This window comes from Danio rerio, chromosome 1, assembly GCF_049306965.1.
Source record: "Danio rerio strain Tuebingen ecotype United States chromosome 1, GRCz12tu, whole genome shotgun sequence".
Classification (NCBI taxonomy): Eukaryota; Metazoa; Chordata; class Actinopteri; order Cypriniformes; family Danionidae; genus Danio; species Danio rerio.
Window position 1 is genome coordinate 41126999 of NC_133176.1, and position 19610 is coordinate 41146608.

The 19610-nt window shown below is 34.5% G+C and overlaps 1 protein-coding gene and 1 long non-coding RNA gene across 8 annotated transcripts in view; both read left to right on the forward strand.

The window, feature by feature from the left end:
* galntl6 (polypeptide N-acetylgalactosaminyltransferase like 6) overlaps positions 1–19610 on the forward strand; it is a 727623-nt gene that overhangs the window by 605996 nt on the left and 102017 nt on the right. The gene's annotated exons all lie outside the window — the stretch shown is intronic.
* On the forward strand, positions 2313–7835 carry LOC137495280 (uncharacterized). Its single transcript, XR_011015199.2, has 4 exons — positions 2313–2501; positions 2760–2917; positions 3430–3525; positions 6887–7835. It is a non-coding gene; the product is annotated as an uncharacterized lncRNA (long non-coding RNA).

Consider the following 19610-nt stretch of genomic DNA (forward strand, 5'->3'; position numbering starts at 1 on the left):
ATATGTACAGTTGAAGTCAGAATTATTAGCCCCCCTTTGAATTCCCAAATGATGTTTAACAGAGCAAGGAAACTTTCACAGTGTATCTGATAAAATTTTTCTTCAGGAAAAAGTCTTATTTGTTTTATTTCAGCTAGAATAAAAGCTGTTTTCAATTTTATTAACAGCATTTTAAGGACAAATTTATTTGCCTCTTTAGCTATATATATATATATATATATATATATATATATATATATATATATATATATATATATATATATATATATATATATATATATATATATTATATATATATATTTTTTTTTCCGATACACTGTAAAAACGCCAACTTTCAAAAAGTCCTCTGAACAAAGATTAATAAGTTAACTGAATTTAAATATTTTCATTTGAAATGCTGACAAATAATAGTTAGTTTGTTCAACAAATATGGTGCTTCAATGTGAAAAACTTAAAATATTTCGTTGAACTAATACAAAATTCTTAGTTTTGCGTTGATGCGTGCCCTTCTTGTTGGCGCATGCGCCTTATAAGCTTCTGGCGCATGCGCAATTTACTTCCATAGCTCACTGCAGGGGGTACCTGTCACGTGCGCGCGACAAAACGAACCATCTTTCTTTCTGCGGAGCTACGTGTCAATCGTTTTCATAATCGATTGTATATAATTGTATACATGTTTTTGTGCGATGTGCTACCCATCTGACTGCCCGATCTATTTTACCAGTGTATTAATGATGTGAGAGACCGTGATAGAGCGGTTAAGAGTAGTGGTGGGCAAAGCGAGGCTTCGTGAAACACTGAAACAGTCGAAGCAAATGTGTCGAAGCTTCGAAACGTTTCGAAACCTCACTCTACAGTGACATTTAGTGGTCATTTTTTTTATATATTGCACTGAAACAGCTTCAGCAAAGAACGATTGAACAAATTGAGGGATTAAAGCCCACTTTGTGAAAGTGGAATTCTTCAAGTAACATAGTACAGTGGTTAAGGTGTCAGACATCCATGCAGGAGTAGTAGGTTTCGAAGCCAGTCAGTAGCAGTTGTTTTAAAATGCTTTAATACCAGTTGGTAATGCTTTGCTCTTGTATCGTTTTGTTTCAACATTGGTCTGATATCCGAATAAACAATTTGTGAATAAATATGTCTTGTTTTTGTCTTAAAACAGGGTTGTTGCTAGATCAAAAACGGTGGCCTGAAGTTATCAAGAATTATTTATATTATTCATTAAATTTCCCATTTATTGTATTTTATTAATGTCTACCCAAACCCTAAACCCAACCATACTGTAAAAATATTTATTATTGTTTTACAGTGTTACAAAAATGATGCTAAATTGATGGCGTAACTGTAGCTGTATCCTATTTAGGCTACACAAAACAGAAACATGATTAAAATACATAAAACCATGATTTCGAAGTCGGGATTCGAACCCAAAACATCATGCTAAGCATAGAATCAATAAGCAACCCCACAGTGCTCTAAGCCATTTGAGACAGAGACAATTTGGAGACCTTGGCAGTCAAATTAGGATTCACCAGGTCTCGAAACGTTTCTAAGCTGATCGATGCTTTGAATCGCTTTAGTCACGTGACTAGGTGTTTCGAAACACTTTAGTCACGTGACTTGAGTGCTTCGGATCATGCTTCGGTGCAGTGATTCGAAACACTTGCGCTTCGGGATCTCGACACTGTGTCAAAACATCAGTTTCACGTCAGCCATCCCTAGTTAAGAGCAGGCCAACGACGTTTCTGCTAAATCATAGGTATGTATGTCTTTTTTTGTTGTCATCTAACGTTATATTATTTGATATGTTGGCTTTGATGTGCGCGTGTATCCTAATACGGAACTATTTGTTATAATTTAGCCGTGAGTTACTTGTTTCGTGCACTTGGTTTTGGCTATTTACATCAATAAAAGTTTAGAGTGAATGTATTTGAAACAAATAGCGATTTCAATCGAGTCATTTGCTTTAATAACTCACGATTAATACAATGAGTATCATATAACATACCAGATCAGGTATCCAAGTCAAATATAACATTATGTCCTGTTTATCTAGATTGCTGTCAGCATTGCGCACATCATAACCTTTTTTCCCTTCGAACCAGAGCCAGTGGAACAAACGGTGGCGTGTTTAACTGTGTAATTTGTGTGTAAATCGTGTGATTTTCATGTAATTCATTGCTTGATTTGTTAGCTCGACTAAATGTCTATCATATTCAGACCAACTTGCTTTAACAGTCAGCTAGCTTTTATTTACATAAAAAATATAAAGGGCTAAATATATATTTTTCTTTCTTTTTGCTCAAAAGGACTGAAATATTGACAATGACATAATTCAATGCAAGATTTCCTTGAGGAGGTGAGACTTGCTATCATCAGTGAAATTTGACGGTCATTCACCAGCAGATGCAAGAAACCTTTTCTCTTTGCCCAAAAGAAGTTGTTGAGATTTAGCCAGGAAGAAATTAGAGAGAGATAACCTGGACTTTAAGGAAGAGGTAAGTCACTATATTGCAATTGCTTTGGTTTCATTCAAGGTAGTAATGATAATGCTAAAAATAACAAACAACATTATTATTATAGGTAATTCAAAATACATCTGTATTCAGCATTTGAACATTTAAATATTTACATTTACATATATATATATATATATATATATATATATATATATATATATATATATATATATATATATATATATATATATATATTATGTGTAAAAATTAATATGTATGTTTTTTTGTATATTGTAGATCTGCACAGAGTTTTCTCAGATCTGTAATGTAGATCTCCTGAGACAGTTAATCGAGTGACTTGATAAATATACAGCACCTCTCCTGAAACTCTACAGAAAAGAAGGGATTCAATGGGTCCAGAGATGGATACAACTTTAAACAAGATGGATGAGCAGGTACTCATTAAGATTTTTTTTTTCTTATACACCCGTCTGATGTTTTTAACATGTGCAACATATTTTGTCCTGTCAAGAATTTCATGCTCAGGTAATACAGTCTAATAAAACGTAATTGCAACAATTTAATTGTCCAGCCCTTTTGCATTAATTTTAATTGTGTCAAGTTGTGTTTTGATTGTGAGATGGAAGTAAGATAAATAACAGATGTTTCACTTGTTTTGAGTGACCATTTCAAATGAATACATTCAAAGAGGAAAATAGAAAATAATAGCTGTAGTTTTTAACTCAAAGTAATTGTCACATGAAACTAAACATTTTTCTAAATTTGCCAACACAACCATTATCAAATTCCATTGTATGGAAACCACAAAATTCTTTTTTAAAAATAAAGCCATGTGTTTTTTCAACAGCATGAATAAAATACTATGCTCATTTAAATGTACTAAGTACATTTTTACTTACAAAACAATAAGATTGTAAAACACCCTTTGTAAATGACTTTCCTTTAGGTCACTGATATTGTCACCGATCGAGAAAGAGCAGCTCTTGAGGGATTGCCAATTTTTCTTCGTAAAAATTCTGCTTGCTTTCTCAAGATATGTCTGGTAAGTTTCATACCCTATTCTACATTTATTAGTCTGCTTGGTAACACTTTTAATAACTGCACGCTATAAATAATTTATTTAGTATTAGCGAATAGTTAATTTATTTTCTGTTAAGCATAACTCTACATGAAGTGCTCAATGATTGTATTTTTTTTAACTTTAATGATTCATTTGTATTACTAATTTAAGTATTGCATTATTTACAAACCAGTTATTTAAGAATAGTTGGTGTTTTTAAGATCATTCAGAATGCTTAAGTACACGATTAATAAACTATTCAAATTAACATTTAAATATCCTAATATTAAGGTATGTAATAATAGTTACTTTGTATGTTAGTATATGCTTTATGAGCTTAACTTCATCCAGTTGTGACCTAATCTAAAGTGAGGACTATTTATGCTTTATAAATCCCTTATGAATGACAATTAAAGGCTCAGTTATATTCTAAACAGGACAATAAACAACTTTCACAATTGAAACTGTATCAAATAAAAGTAAATCTTTGCAATTTTATGTAAAATAAAAGTTTAAAAAATTGCTAAATATTAAAAAGTTGTCAATATATTGTTCAATTATTATATATTATAGACTATTCAAAGTGTTACTGTTTGTATGTACGAAAGTATTACATGTTTTTATTTTCTTTGCATAATAGTAATAACATTAATAAGTAGTAATTAGGCTGGCTTGTGTAGCAAGCCAGACTACTGTTATCCTATTAAACTTATTATTATTTTTATTAATATTATTATTCTTCTTCTGAGACTAAAAATTAAACTCTATCTCCACCTAGACCTTTCAAGCTATGACCATCAAACTCGGGTCAGACCTCCGAACTATTCTGACTCGAGTTGCTATATCCTTTCCGACTGATCCGACTTTCGGTTTTCCGAAAAACGTCCCGGGACCGTCGGAAAAATCCCATAGACGTAACATTGGATCAAACTTTGTGACCTCATAACTCCGCATCAGAATGTCACACAGACTTCTAACTGGGCTCATTTAACTCAGACTATCAAACTGCCAATGACTGATCACCTTTAAACTTTCTGGCCACGCCCTAGCAACCACTTTTGGACCCTAGAAACCGTCCCATAGACTTCCATTGCAAAAGACTCTCATTGACTTTACATGGGATCAAACTTTGTGAGCTCATAACTCTGCATCAGACTGTCCTACAGACTAATGATTGAGCTCATTTAACTCAGTCTAGCCAGCAGCCAATCACTGATGGCCTTTTAACTTTTTAGCCACACCCTAACAACCAGATACTGCACCCTAGCAACTGTCCCATAGACTGCCATTAAAGAGGTTCAGACTGATATTGTCATGCTGCAGTGTGATAGAGACATGGGGGTTGTTTTTAACTGTTCATACTGGCAAGAAGCTTTGATACATCATCAGTCTAAGCTGTCAATCAACTCCATAGCAACAAAACAGACTCACCTAGCAACGATATAACAGCAGCTATATCTCAGCATCAGAACATCATAGAGAGGCGGGGGTTGGCTTGTTTGACTCATGCTCACACACCATCTATCTATCTATCTATCTATCTATCTATCTATCTATCTATCTATCTATCTATCTATCTATCTATCTATCTATCTATCTATCTATCTATCTATCTATCTATCTATCTATCTATCTATCTATCTATCTATCTATCTACCTCTATCTATCTATCCATCATGCTAACAACATGCTAATTCATGCTAGAATCATGCTAGTTACATGCTAATTCATGCTAGAATCATGCTAGTCACATGCTAATTCATGCTAGAATCATGCCAGTCACATGCTAATTCATACTAGAATCATGCTAACAACATGCTAATTCATGCTAGAATCATGCTAACAACATGCTAATTCATGCTAGAATCATGCTAGTAACATGCTAATTCATGCTAGAATCATGCTAACAACATGCTAATTCGTGCTAGAATCATGCTAGTAGCATGCTAATTCATGTTAGAATCATGCTAACAACATGCTAATTCATGCTAGAATCATGCTAGTAACATGCTAATTCATGCTAGAATCATGCTAGTAACATGCTAATTCATGCTAGAATCATGCTAACAACATGCTAATTCATGCTAGAATCATGCTATTCACATGCTAATTCATGCTCGAATCATGCTAGTCAAATGCTTATTCATGCTAGAATCGTGCTAACAACATGCTAATTCATGCTGGAATCATGCTAGTAACATGCTAATTCATGCTAGAATCATGCTAGTAACATACTAATTCATGCTAGAATCATGCTAACAACATGATAATTCATGCTAGAATCATGCTAGTAACATGCTAATTCATGCTAGAATCATGCTAACAACATGCTAATTCGTGCTAGAATCATGCTAGTAACATGCTAATTCATGCTAGAATCATGCTAGTAACATGCTAATTCATGCTAGAATCATGCTAGTAACATGCTAATTCATGCTAGAATCATGCTAACAACATGCTAATTCATGCTAGAATCATGCTAGTCACATGCTAATTCATGCTCGAATCATGCTAGTCAAATGCTTATTCATGCTAGAATCGTGCTAGCAACATGCTAATTCATGCTAGAATCATGCTAGTAACATGCTAATTCATGCTAGAATCATGCTAGTAACATACTAATTCATGCTAGAATCATGCTAACAACATGATAATTCATGCTAGAATCATGCTAGTAACATGCTAATTCATGCTAGAATCATGCTAACAACATGCTAATTCATGCTAGAATCGTGCTAATTCATGCTAAAATCATGCTAGTAACATGCTAATTCATGTTAAAATCATGCTAGGTACATGCTAATTCATGCTAGAATCATGCTAGTAACATGCTAATTCATGCTAGAATCGTGCTAGTAACATGCTAATTCATACTAGAAACATGCTAGTAACATGCTAATTCATGCTAGAATTATGCTAACAACATGCTAATTCATGCTAGAATCATGCTAGTAACATGCTAATTCATGCTAGAATCGTGCTAACAACATGCTAAATCATGCTAGAATCATGCTAACAACATGCTAAATCATGCTAGAATCATGCTAACAACATGCTAATTCATGCTAGAATCATGCTAACAACATGCTAATTCTATCTATCTATCTATCCATCTATCCATCTATCTATCTATCTATCTATCTATCTATCTATCTATCTATCTATCTATCTATCTATCTATCTATCTATCTATCTATCTATCTTTTCATACTTTTTAAAACTGTTTAAATAAACTATTACCGTCAGGCTTTCACAAGCCAGCCTCAAAGTTTGTTCTCAAACTTTAAGAATCTAGTTAATATTACACATCAATTAATTTTCCCATTACTTAATCTCCTATAAGGACACGGACCCTGAAGACCACAGCACCAGAGATTAAAGGATTGGAATCTTCACTGTGGTGGAAGATGATAATGGCACTTCTGCATCCCTGCAATATGTGATGAACCTCGCTAAAATCTTGGAGGAGGCCATAGTACTTCAGGATATCACACATCTGCCTGCAGCCTTCGCTTACTTGTTCAGCCTCTTGTATAGACTGAATATGGAACACCCAAAAGAACTCAAATATACTTTTTAAGTGATTCAGCATGTTTTATGGAGGTTGGTGGCACATGATCTGCGAGAGTTCAGTTCATTCATTCATTCATTTTCTTTTCGGCTTAGTCCCTTTATTAATCTGGGGTCGCCACAGCGCAATGAACTTGTTTTACGCAGCGTATGCCCTTCCGGCTGCAACCCTTCTCTGGAAAACATCCATACACACTCATTCACACATACACTATGGACAATTTTAGCCTACCCAATTCACCTGTGCCACACGTCTTTGGACTGTGGGGGAAACCGGAGAACCCAAAGGAAACCCACGTGAACGCAGGGAGAACATTGAAACTCCACACAGTAACGGCAACTGACCCGTGACCACTTCCTAATGTGCCACTGTTTCAATGTTTTGAGGTCTGTTTTTGGACTTTATGTACTTTGTTGACAAAAGTGCAGTACACTTTAAAGACTGTATGAATGGAGTGGCTTTTAGGGTTTACTCTGATTAGATGATTGCATATTCACCTGGTTTGAGTGTTTAGACACACTAATAGCTTGGTTTTAGTAAGGTTGCCAGTTATTTTATGTTGAGGCAGTGTACAATCTTTTCAAATCTGGAAACATTCAGTACTCGTTGTGTACAAACTAGCCCAATGCTGAACACGGCTAATGTCAAATGCTGATTTTGTATGCAAATGTTTTGGATTGTGATTTGAACACAGTTAAAAATAAAAAAAAAGTGAATTGACTATTCTTGTGTATTTAATTTGAATCCTAAAAATTAATAGTAAATGCATAATGAATCAGTTTGTTTTATTTTGTTCAGTAAACTAAAAAAATCTTGTTGGGTAAACATAATCATTTTTGTTCAGTAAACAAAAGATCTTGTTGAATAAACATGAAAATTTTTGTTCAGTAAACAAAAGATCTTGTTGAATAAACGTGAAAATTTTTGTTCAGCAAACAAAAGATCTTGTTGAGTAAACATGATAATATTTGTTCAGCAAACAAAAATATCTTGTTGGGTGAACATGACATTTTTTGTTCAGCAAACAAAAATATCCTGTTGGTTGAACATGATATTTTTTGTTCAGCAAACAAAAATATCCTGTTGGTTGAACATGATATTTTTTGTTCAGCAAACAAAAATATCCTGTTGGTTGAACATGATATTTTTTGTTCAGCAAACAAAAATATCCTGTTGGTTGAACATGATATTTTTTGTTCAGCAAACAAAAGTATCCTGTTGGTTGAACATGATATTTTTTGTTCAGCAAACAAAAATGTCTTGTTGGGTTAACATGATATTTTTTGTTCATAAAACAAAAATGTCTTGTTGGGTTAACATGATATTTTTTGTTCAGCAAACAAAAATGTCTTGTTGAATGAACATGATATTTTTTGTTCAGAGAACTAAAGAATTCAACAAAATATTTTGAGTTCACTGGTCTTCAAACCCTGTTTGTTGAGTTAACTCAAAAAGCTATGTGTGATAGGTTGCCTAATTATTTTAAGTTTACTCAACTTTTTTTTTTTACAGTGTAGTCTACAGAATAAACCATCATTATACAATAACTTGCTTAATTACCCTTACCTGCGTAGTTAACCTAATTAACCTAGTTAAACCTAAAAATGTCACTTTGAGCTGTATAGAAGTGTCTTAAAAATTCTCTAGTCAAATATTATTTACTGTCATCCTTGCAAAGATAAAATAAATTAGTTATTATAAATGAGTTATTAAAACTATTATGTTTAGAAATGTGTTGAAAAAAATGTTATATATATAAATGGTGAGTGGCTAGCTAAAATTGATTGTCGAGCCCTGATTGTGTACCTGTAAACATCTAGTTATCATTTTTAACCTTCAGATATATGAATACTGATATTATACGCTAATTAACAGTTATATTGCAGTGTGCTTATGAATGTGTAAGTGTCATTAAACTGGTAAAAATAATTAAAGTGATTAAATAAAATATCATAAAATGTCATTAAAAAGCTTTGAAATCTAGGTTTTTTACACAGATGTTCACAGTTTATACAGTACATATCGACATATTATTCATGAAGGATTCCATAATCATTTATTCACTCATTCATTAGCTTTACCTAACTAAACATTTATATACATATGCAAACATGAATAATAATAATAATTATTATAATTATTATTATTATTATTATTATTATCATTATTATCATTATTATTATTATCCACAATAAATACAAGCAAGTCTGGCAGAATTAGAATCTATGAGGCTGGCAGATTGCCCCCTCAGATTGGCATTATGCTAAAATGGATGTTAATTATAAAACGTGGAATTTAGAAATTAAATTGCCCAAGTCTATTGTCTCTCTAGAGTGAATAAGCCGCTAAAATAGCAGTATTTCAGGTAAGGACACTATGATAGGCAAGGTCACATTTTGATTAGTGTTTAAGTGCGCACCCCTGGCCCACTGCAAAGAGGTTTCACTCATTGAAAAGAAGATTGCAGCTCTACGGAGATAAAGGTGTGATTAAATATTTGTTAACATTCTTTAGAAAAGTTGTAATGCTTAGTCACAGTTGTTATTCAGTTAAATATTCTTGTTGAATTAAGCAGACATAAATTGCTTTTTGGGCACTCAGTGGTTAACACTGTAGCCTCACAGCAATTAGGTTGCTGGTTCAAGTCTTGGCTAGACCTGTTGGCAATTTTGTATGAAGTTTGCATGTTCTCCATGTGTTCATGTGGGTTTCCTCCGAGTGCTCTGGTTTCCCCCACAGTCCATAGACATGCAGGAATTAGATGAACTAATTTAGCCATAGTGTATGTGAATGTGAGAGTATATGGGTGTTTCCTAGTACTGGGTTGTGCCTGGAAGTGCAACCGCTGCGTAAAACATGCTGGAATGGACAAAATACAGAGACTAAGTCGAATGAAAATGAAAGAAATTGCATTTGATGTTGTGGCAACGTGCCTGCTGCCAGGTTGTCAGTAAAATTTCTGAATTAGTGTACACATCTGATGAAGTCCTATTTAGAAGCCTGTAATTATGAGTACTGTAATTATGTTGGTATAAGTTTTGTTCAGATTGTTAAGATCTGTCAATCAGTAGATACAATTTATGTTGTTGTATTACGTGGATCAATTTATGCTGTTGTTTATTTTATGGCATGTTTAAAGTTAGGTAATGTAGCATATTTTAAGCTAAAACTACTATACAGTATAGTTTCATGTAATCACTCCCTCTCGGTATTCACCTTATTCTCTGCGTATGAGTGGGCGCAGCCATTTGAATCATTTTGGCTCAAGACTTGCGGACTTCCATTCACTTCAACTCATTTTTAGACTTTAAGAACAGCTTGATGTTGCAAACTGATATTTTCTTATTATATTACTCTACTTTGTCTGTATAGTCATGCAAACATTTGTTTGTAGAGCAAGTAGTTTGCCATTTTCTGCCGTTTATTATTCCAAGTAATTTCTACCATAGGAAACTCAATCGGAAATTCTAAAACAATCACAAAAACGAGGGCACTTCCGCATTGAAGAATAAGGTCAATATAAGATCCCCCCTCATCAGCCGAGGGTTGCCAGCTCTAAGAACAAGTCTGTGCACCCAAAAAACAAAACAAAAAAATTAAACTAAATAAATTGCATGAAATATTTGTTAATTATAAGTCAAACAAGAATTGTGTGTGATGTGCTGTGTGTTCATTTGTAAATACAACAATAAAACTGTTCGATCATGAGCGAGGCCAGAGGGGTGGGGGGAGGTTGCCACCCTCACTATTATGAGTATGCCTTCATGGATGCGCTATCCCTAATCATGTGTGGCCAAACTCTGTCCTGGAGGGCCAGTGTCCTGCAGATTTTTGCTCCAACTTGCCTCAACACACCTGCAAGGATGTTTCTAGAAAGCCTAGTAAGAGGTTGAATAGCTAGCCCAAGTGTGTCTGATTGGTTTCGGAACTAAACTTTGCTGGACAGCGGCCCTCCAGGATGGAGTATGGGCACCCCTATGTTAGATGCTGTGAAAAATAACTTTACTCAAATTAAACATCCAGGAAATTTGTAAGCATTTAACTTGCTATAATTCCACTTATGATTTGTTAATGAATATTTTCATAAAGTTAGTTGGTAAACATCTGATTTCACATTATCTCATACTTACATTAATATGAAGTATCCAATAATACAGTATGTTTAACCTTATAAAATACTTAAGAATCTGTCGATTAGTCAGAGCTCATTCGTGTTGCCAGATCTTGTTGCAAAAAAAAAAAAAAAAAGAGCAAACCTATAAAACTGAAATAAATCCAAATTCTTTATTTAAACCATTGCTACCCACATCTGCCCATTCCAATGAACACAAAAACTAGATTGATTTATGAGCAAAGTCCAAACAACAAGCCCAAAGACGCTTATAATAAGTGGACATGGCAACACTTCAAGAGTGCGCTCTGCAAAGCTGCCTTCTAAGTCAACAAAACATGACACCTCTGTCATCCATGGTTAAGTTCAAATTGCAGAGTCTAACAAGGGCTTGGTGCTGTAATTTTAAACTGGTCAAAATAGCAGATAGCAGATTCTAACAAAAACCCATGCCATCTGAAAGTTACTGTTGCTAATAGACGCACGAAACAAATATTTGTCTATTTTAAGGTGGTTGTTGTCACTAGAGAAGCTTAGTGTATACATGGCTACTGTAGCTGTATTCATGCAGTGCTGACTGCTTCACACCCCTTGCACACTGAGGTAGATTTTACTTGACAACACAGTGTGTTTCTTTTGGAACACCAGGAAATGTCATCACAGACAAAATGTAGGGTTTAGGCATCAGATTCTTGAGATGTTCATCCTTTCATTAATTTTTCTCCAGCTTAGTCCTTTTATTCATCAGGGGTGACCACGGTGGAAGGAACCGCAAACTTATATGTTTTACACAGCGGATGCCCATCCAGCTGTATCCCAGTACCGGATTTAGTTTATGCAATTCCACATGTGTTTGAACTGCGGGGAAAACCGGAGCACACATGAGGAAACCCACGCAAACATAGGGAGAACATGCAAACTCCACACAGAAATGGAAATTGAGCTGGGATTCAAACCAGTAACCTTGTTACTGTGAGGCTAACCACTGAGCCACTGTGTCGCCGTTCTTGAGACATATTACTGTAAATAAATGTAAAACACATGTTTATATAATACACACACCTTTTACCTATCCTTTAGTTTTTTCCCTGATTCATCAGGGGTCGCTACCGAGAAATGAACCGTCAATTACTCTGCCATATGTTTTATGCGCTGGATGCCCTTCCAGCCATATTATATAATGCATTCATGATTGTCTGTACAATTAATTAATAAAAAAGTTCCTAACATTTTCTTTGAAAGAAAAAAGCTCTACAAAATGTCAGCAATGAGGTTTCGTGTAAAAAAAAAAATGTATCAACATAATGTCTTTATATTAGATGTATACTTCATCTTATTTAACTGTAATGCTATTTTCATTTTATCAATCTCATCGTGCCTGCATTATATCCACAAACAGCTGTATACAACTCGCAACTGGGACCAATTAAACTCAATAATAACGGTGGAGACTCTGTGTATTCTTTATGTAGAGTAGTGATGTGCAATGACTGCTAGGTTAATTTCCCTCTTCACTTCTCGTGAAGTGATCTATCTTTATACCCTTATTCCCTTATGCCATTCACAGTGCTTTTCTGAATGATTGTGTCCCTATGGTTTGGAATGTTGCTTAAGATGGCAGAACAGTCTTGCTAAACATCCACTTTTTACTGTCCAATGCACCTTCTATTACTATTTAACAAATACATCCCATTAAGTTCATTACATTAATCAAGGGTGCGCAATATTTGTACTTTATTGCTTATCATTATTGGTGAAGTTTGTTCCTCGCCACTGTCGCCATAGGCTTCCTTGGTTTAGGACTTTTGGAAATATGCATTGCTCTTCAGTGTTTGTACTTCCAACATCAGAGATGAAAAGTAACAAATACTTTGTTACTGTACTTAAGTAGATTTTTTCTAGTATCAGTACTTTACTCAACTATTCATTTTTATGACAACTTTTTACTTTTACTCCTTGCATTTTTACACAAGTATCTGTACTTTTTACTTTTTACATTTTTAAATCAAGCTTGTTACTTTTGTTTTAATTTGTTTTGGGGCGCGATCTATATAATTACTTGTTATTGCGAAATTTGAATGCTTTTTTGATTTAATCAATGTATTTTTGTCATTGCGCGCATGCGTGTTGCAGTGAATGGCTTTTTCAACCTATAATCATGCGCCGTAATGCTTGTCTATTAATTGTCATGTCATTAATGTCATGTTTATACTGGTTAGTAAGATCCGTTTTTATCGATCGGATCACAGGTAAACAAGAGACACATTCCTGTTCAAAGATGGCATTTAAATGGGGTTACAGTCTTTTGTCCACTTCTAAACATACTGTACTTCTCTGATCTTTCAATCTAATACCACAAAAAAAAACTTTTACAATTAATAAACAACAATTTAACAATTTAATAGTTTATGAATATATTATAAATTGAGATTTATTTTCTTTGTTCTTTATTTCCCTGTAAAGGAATGCAAGTTATTTTGTATAGATGTAGATGTAAAGTGTAGTTACCATTGTGAAACTAAAACAGTTAGTGGTAATGAATACTTTTTACTTTTTACGTCTTTTCTTTTTACTTGAGTACAAAAGTGTAATCAGTACTTCAACTTTTACCAGAGTCGTTTTGATCATGAGTATCTGTACTTCTACTTGAGTAAAGGATTTGTGTACTTTTGCCATCTCTGTCCAACAGTGAACTTAAACCACACTAAACTGCACTTCAACTCTGAAAACTGGACTTATACAGTTTCAATTTACTAGAATTTCTGTTAAGCTGCTTTGAAACAATCTACAGTACATTGTAAAAGCGCCATAGAAATGAAGATGATATTGAAATTGTACCGGCCCTTATATTAGATTTGTAATTACATTACAAATGAGTTATTTTAACACGTAACTTTTTACATTTAGGTTACCTTAAGGATATTTTAAGGGAACCTTAAGGCGATTTTGAAGTTTAATACATGTTATATAAAACACAAAAACGTACAGATGCTACAGCTCTGTCCAAATTTTTTTTAATTATTATAAATTAGCAAGTAGCCAGTGGTAATCAATAAGGAATATGACCATCAAGTATGAATTTATTTTCTTTCTTTAAAACATGTCAAATATGAATAAATAATACTTACAATTTAAAAACTAGTAATAAATAAATAAATAAATAAACTTGCTTGTGCATGCCTGTGTGTGTGGTCTATGAACAAAAATATGATTGTTGTGTGTGAAAAATGTCTAAAATAATGAAGATTATTTAACATTTAAATTTTTTTAGTGTTTCAAAGAAAGGTTTTGCATCTTAGCCTTTAATGTGATTTTTCTTTTATTTCTAAATGTATTGGTTGTCTGCCACATCATGCATTATTTCATAAATAATGACACATAGTAAATAAGCCATACACTTACATAGTCTTGTGCTGACAGACTTTTCATGTGATAGTAGAAGGTCTGGATTTAATTGCTTTTATTGGCCAGAACCATATATAGTCAATGTCTCTACAATTGCAGTTAATAAATCCTTCATTCATTGAGGGGTTTTTATGCGATGACAAGGTGGACCACTAATTAGCACACATCTCCTGGAAGTACTGCAGATCACATTACATCTTGTGCCAGAAATACGACCGTATTTTAGAGTCCCTGCACATTTTTATATTCATCAAACATTTTCCAGCTGTTGATTCTCATTACAGTTGGCACAGATCTGTCTAAAAAATGATGTGAGCGGGTCTTCAAGTTACACTCTCCACGATACTGACAAATTTATACCCTTAGAGAAAATATAACCGATAAGCTTTTTTACCTCGCTGGCTGTGCACCAAGCGCTTCGTGAAAATGGTGCGAGTTTGAATACAAACATATTATTTAAACCTGCTTCGTTAGAATCTTCTTCTAAGGTTGAAAGTAAACAACTTTGCAGATGAGGAATGATAATTAAGTATCGCAATGGGAAATTTCTATGTTGTATCAGTGAAAGGGGGCTTTGGTTTGAATGTGGTTATTATAACTGCGGTTAAATACAGTGTTTCTCACAGCGCTTTGTTTAAGGAGAGTGAGAATGAATCGCAAGTTGATGGGTGTAAAATAAACCCACATTGCAATGTGGTGTGAAAGAGGTCGCTTTTTTCCTGTCTAATGAACCTGGCTGGTCGCCATCCCATTTAAATGGGATTTAAATCCACGGCGAGGGTAAAAGTGATGGTTCTGCCTCCCCATCCTCGACAACAAATAATAAAATAATTACAATTTACACCGGCAAAGGATTGCTCTGTGTGGTGAAAATGAATGCCGTGCTACAGTACGTGAGGGCACTGCAGAGACAGTCTGGCTGCTTAAAAATATGTATTACTACTGTACGCTCTGTGTTTTTTTCTCATTTCTCTCCCTCCTCCCCTCACGCTCTCGCTTATCTCTTCTCTTATCTCCAAAGAAACACATTCAGCTGCTGCTTCATTCATTAATCATCGTATTTTCTTTTAATCCCTCAGAGACCAAAGCATCAATATTGATGATGGATTTTTCCCTTTTAAAAGCGCGTTTATAAAGCCTTTGGTTATTTCATATTTGCTTTTTAGCTGTGAGTTTTGGAAAAAACAAAGCATTTTGCACCAATGAAGTTAGACATTAAAGTACATATGCATTTTTTCTTTGGTTTTGACCTTTGATAAGCTGTAAGTGTGAAATATACCTGACAAAAGTCTTGTCATTGATCCCAATTGTAAGAGTGGCAGATTTATCTGATGAATCATCTGTTGAACTGTGTCCCACACTGAAAAAAATATATATTCAAAGATGATTCCTTGGATTTACCTAAATTATACCTTATTTTTTATTTATTTATTTTTTTTACATTAAGTGGTTGTAAACAAAATTATGTCACTTAATTTGTTTGTTTAAATTCAACACAAATAAATTGTTTACAACAGTTCTGCATGCAACACTTTTTTTCAGTGCAATCATCACAAATACTGCAGAAGACCTATTGGAACCCACATGGACCTAAGATTTTCACAAAAATCATTCAGGTTTGGTGAGGGGAAAAAATCATGGTTTGGCCAGGATTGGCCAGCCCAGTCACCAGGCATGAATATTATTGAGCATGGTTTTTCTTTGGTTTTCCAGATGACTTTTTTAATATGTCATTTGAGTCATTGCAGAGATGTATGGATGCAGTCCTCCAAGCTCATGGGAGCCATGCACAATATAAATGTTTTTTTTTTTTGTTTTTTTTCTGTTGCACCATGACTTTATATTCTACTCTGTACATTATTTATGTTAAGTGATAAGACTTTTTTCTAAGCAAAGTCAGAGCTTACTGTTCTAATTAAATAATTAAAAGACATGATCATATTTTATTTTGGTTAAATAAGCATAATCCAGTTGCCTTTCATATAAATCACTTCTAATACCAAATTATCAACTAGAAGTCAAGTTATTTGTTGTTCCTAAAACTTGAAAAAGAGACGAGACTTTTGTCAGGCAATGTATATGCTCATTTTTAACGTGCTGTAAAGTTTCATGATCTTACACCTCTTTAAACCTTATGACCTGTCCATAGAGTACCTGGACATTAATATTTATAGATGCAGTTGCTTTGACCTTTATATAAATCTTCCCTGAATGCTAAAACTTCAGTATGTTCATCTCAGATTTGCCCTCTGACACTCTGTAAAGTTTCCGTATGCTGCAAAGCAGAAGTAAAACTTTTTCAGGTGACCCTTTATAAAATGTCCTCTAATCAGCCAATCACATGGCAGCAGCTCACCGCATTTAGGAATTCAGCAGTGAGCTTCAGCTTGATGGTTATTATGATCATTTTACATGACATGTTGCATGCTGTGAGGTTTAAATTTTAACTTTTTTATTTCCTGCCAAGCTTGTCGCTGTCATACTGCTGGAGGTTGTTTTCATTTTTAAGCATTTTTGAAAGTTCTCAGTTAAATTAAATGACAGATGGTATGTGATGGTAGGTTTTTATATTTTTAAACATAATTACTCAACATCCTGCTGATGAATGTTAATGTTTCTGTTTGAATAGCATCGTGTTTATGCAGTATTTGAAACACTTACATATAACTATTTTCATTATTATTTTAAGAGATAGTTTGCCCAAAATGAAAATTCTAGTCACATTGTTACAAGTTATTATTGGCTTTGAATATTTATTAACAAAGCCAGATCTGATGTATTCATTCATTCATTCATTCATTCATTCATTCATTCTTTCTTTCATTCATTTTCTTTTCGGCTTAATAATTTTATTAATCTGGGGTTGCCACAGCGGAATTAACTGCCAACTTATCCAGCATAGTTTTACGCAGCTGATGCTGTTTTAGCTGCAACTAATCACTAGAAAACACCCATACACACTCATTCACACACATACACTACTGACAATTTAGCTTACCCAATTCACTACTGACAATTTAGCTTTCCTAAGACACCTAGCGCATGTCTTTGGACTTGTGGGGGAAACTGAAGCACCCGGAGGAAACCCACGCAAACATGGGTATAACATGAAATACTCAACACAGAAATGCCAACTGACCCAGCTGAGGCTTGAACCAGTGACCTTCTTGGTGTAAGGTAGTCTTGCTACCGTGACAACCAGATCTGATTTATTACATGCAAAAATATGTTTGTTTTAAATATGCTGTATAATTCACATATTTTCTGAACAAATCAGTTAAGCGGATCATTTAATGACTTATTGAACAATTAAAGGGATAGGTCACTCAAAAATGAAAATTCTGTCATTATTTTCTCATCCTTCACTTGCATGAGTCCTATTTGAGTTCCTTTCTTCTTTTAAATACAAAATAAGAAATTAAGAAAAAATGCTGTTTGAAGGAATCCATAATCCTGGACCAGGCCGTATCCTGAGCATATGCTATGGTGGTCATGGAGGAGTGGAGCGCATGAGACTGATTCCTGAAAGACCCCAGTGACAGATGAGTCTCCGCATTAATTTTTTTATTAATTATTAATCCTGTGTGCCAGCCTGAACACCAGTCGCTGACCTACTCACACCTGTAGTTTCTCTATGATGAACTTCCAGCGATCTCCAGCCTCCGGTGCCTATACTGCTGCAGCTCTGCAAGAGGTTTGGCCAGAAGAGATATGGTGGAGCCCATCAGAGCCTGGTTTTTCTCTAGGTTTTTTTTCCTTCACTTTCATCAATTGGTGATGTACTGTATTGTTCCTTGCTACTGTCACGACTGGCTTGCTTTGTTTGGGACTAGAGCTGCGCATTGATGGATTTGCTCTTCAGTGGAACTTAACCCACACTGAACTGAACTAAACTGAACTTTAACTCGGAAAACTGGACTGACTCAGTTTTAATTTACTAGAACTTATGTTAAGCTGCTTTTACCCAACCTACAGTACATTGTAAAAGCGCTACAGAAATGAACATAAATTAAACTAAATGGTTGCTATTAATTTGTTTATTTTTTTTTTTTTTTGTGAACAACAACATTTATGTTGTACCATCAATCAGCGTTTTTCAAAATATATTCTCTTATGTTCAACAGAAGAAAGAAAGTCACAAAGCAAAGATTTAAAACCACACGAGGCACATTAAATGGTGACGATATTTTAATTTTTGGGTGAACTCTCCATCTAATGCGAGATTTTTTAATGCATCTGCTTTAACGTTAATAGAGTACGGTGTCTTGCCAGACAATACATTAATTTACTAGTATAATAATGTCTTTTCTGCTTCATTCACGTTGTTTGTTGAAAAAGCGAGTCTTGTATTAAAGCATAAATTGGAGTTGGTTATGTTTTCCCAGGGCTTTTGTAGCCGTCTGCATTTGGTAGCATTATGCGTTGTCACCCAGGCACCATTTATACATTTATGATAATGTCGTAATTAGTGAAAGATGAATGCAGCTGTTAATGATTTGACAAACGTTCAGGCTTGCAGCCCCTCATCAGAGCGAATAAGATGCTCTGTGGTGTGTTTTTTCACAGACAAACTGATCTCCAACACCCCTCTCTTGTTCCTCTCAGCATGCAGGGGAGGGGAAACGGAGCCCAGCATCCCTCTCTATGGGAATATTTGGCTAGTTTTAAAAGGTCAGGCACTCTGGCACTAACCCCAGCCGTGGCAACTCTCTGCTGACCCGGCCTCCTCCTCCAAACCGCTTGACTCACCGCTTAGCGCCTCGTGCTTAGAATGCTCTTCTCGCCTGAAGAACGGAGATTTATTCTGCTTTCTTTGAGGTGCTGATTGCAGCTTTCTATATTCTGCTTTCCAGACGACTTCTATTTGTCCTGTTCCAGCTCCATCTGTTGGCTTGGCTTTGGAGCTACTTGCTAATTAAGTCATTATTTAGAGAGACAGTCCATTATTGGACTTCTTTTTAATAGCTTTTTTAAAATATA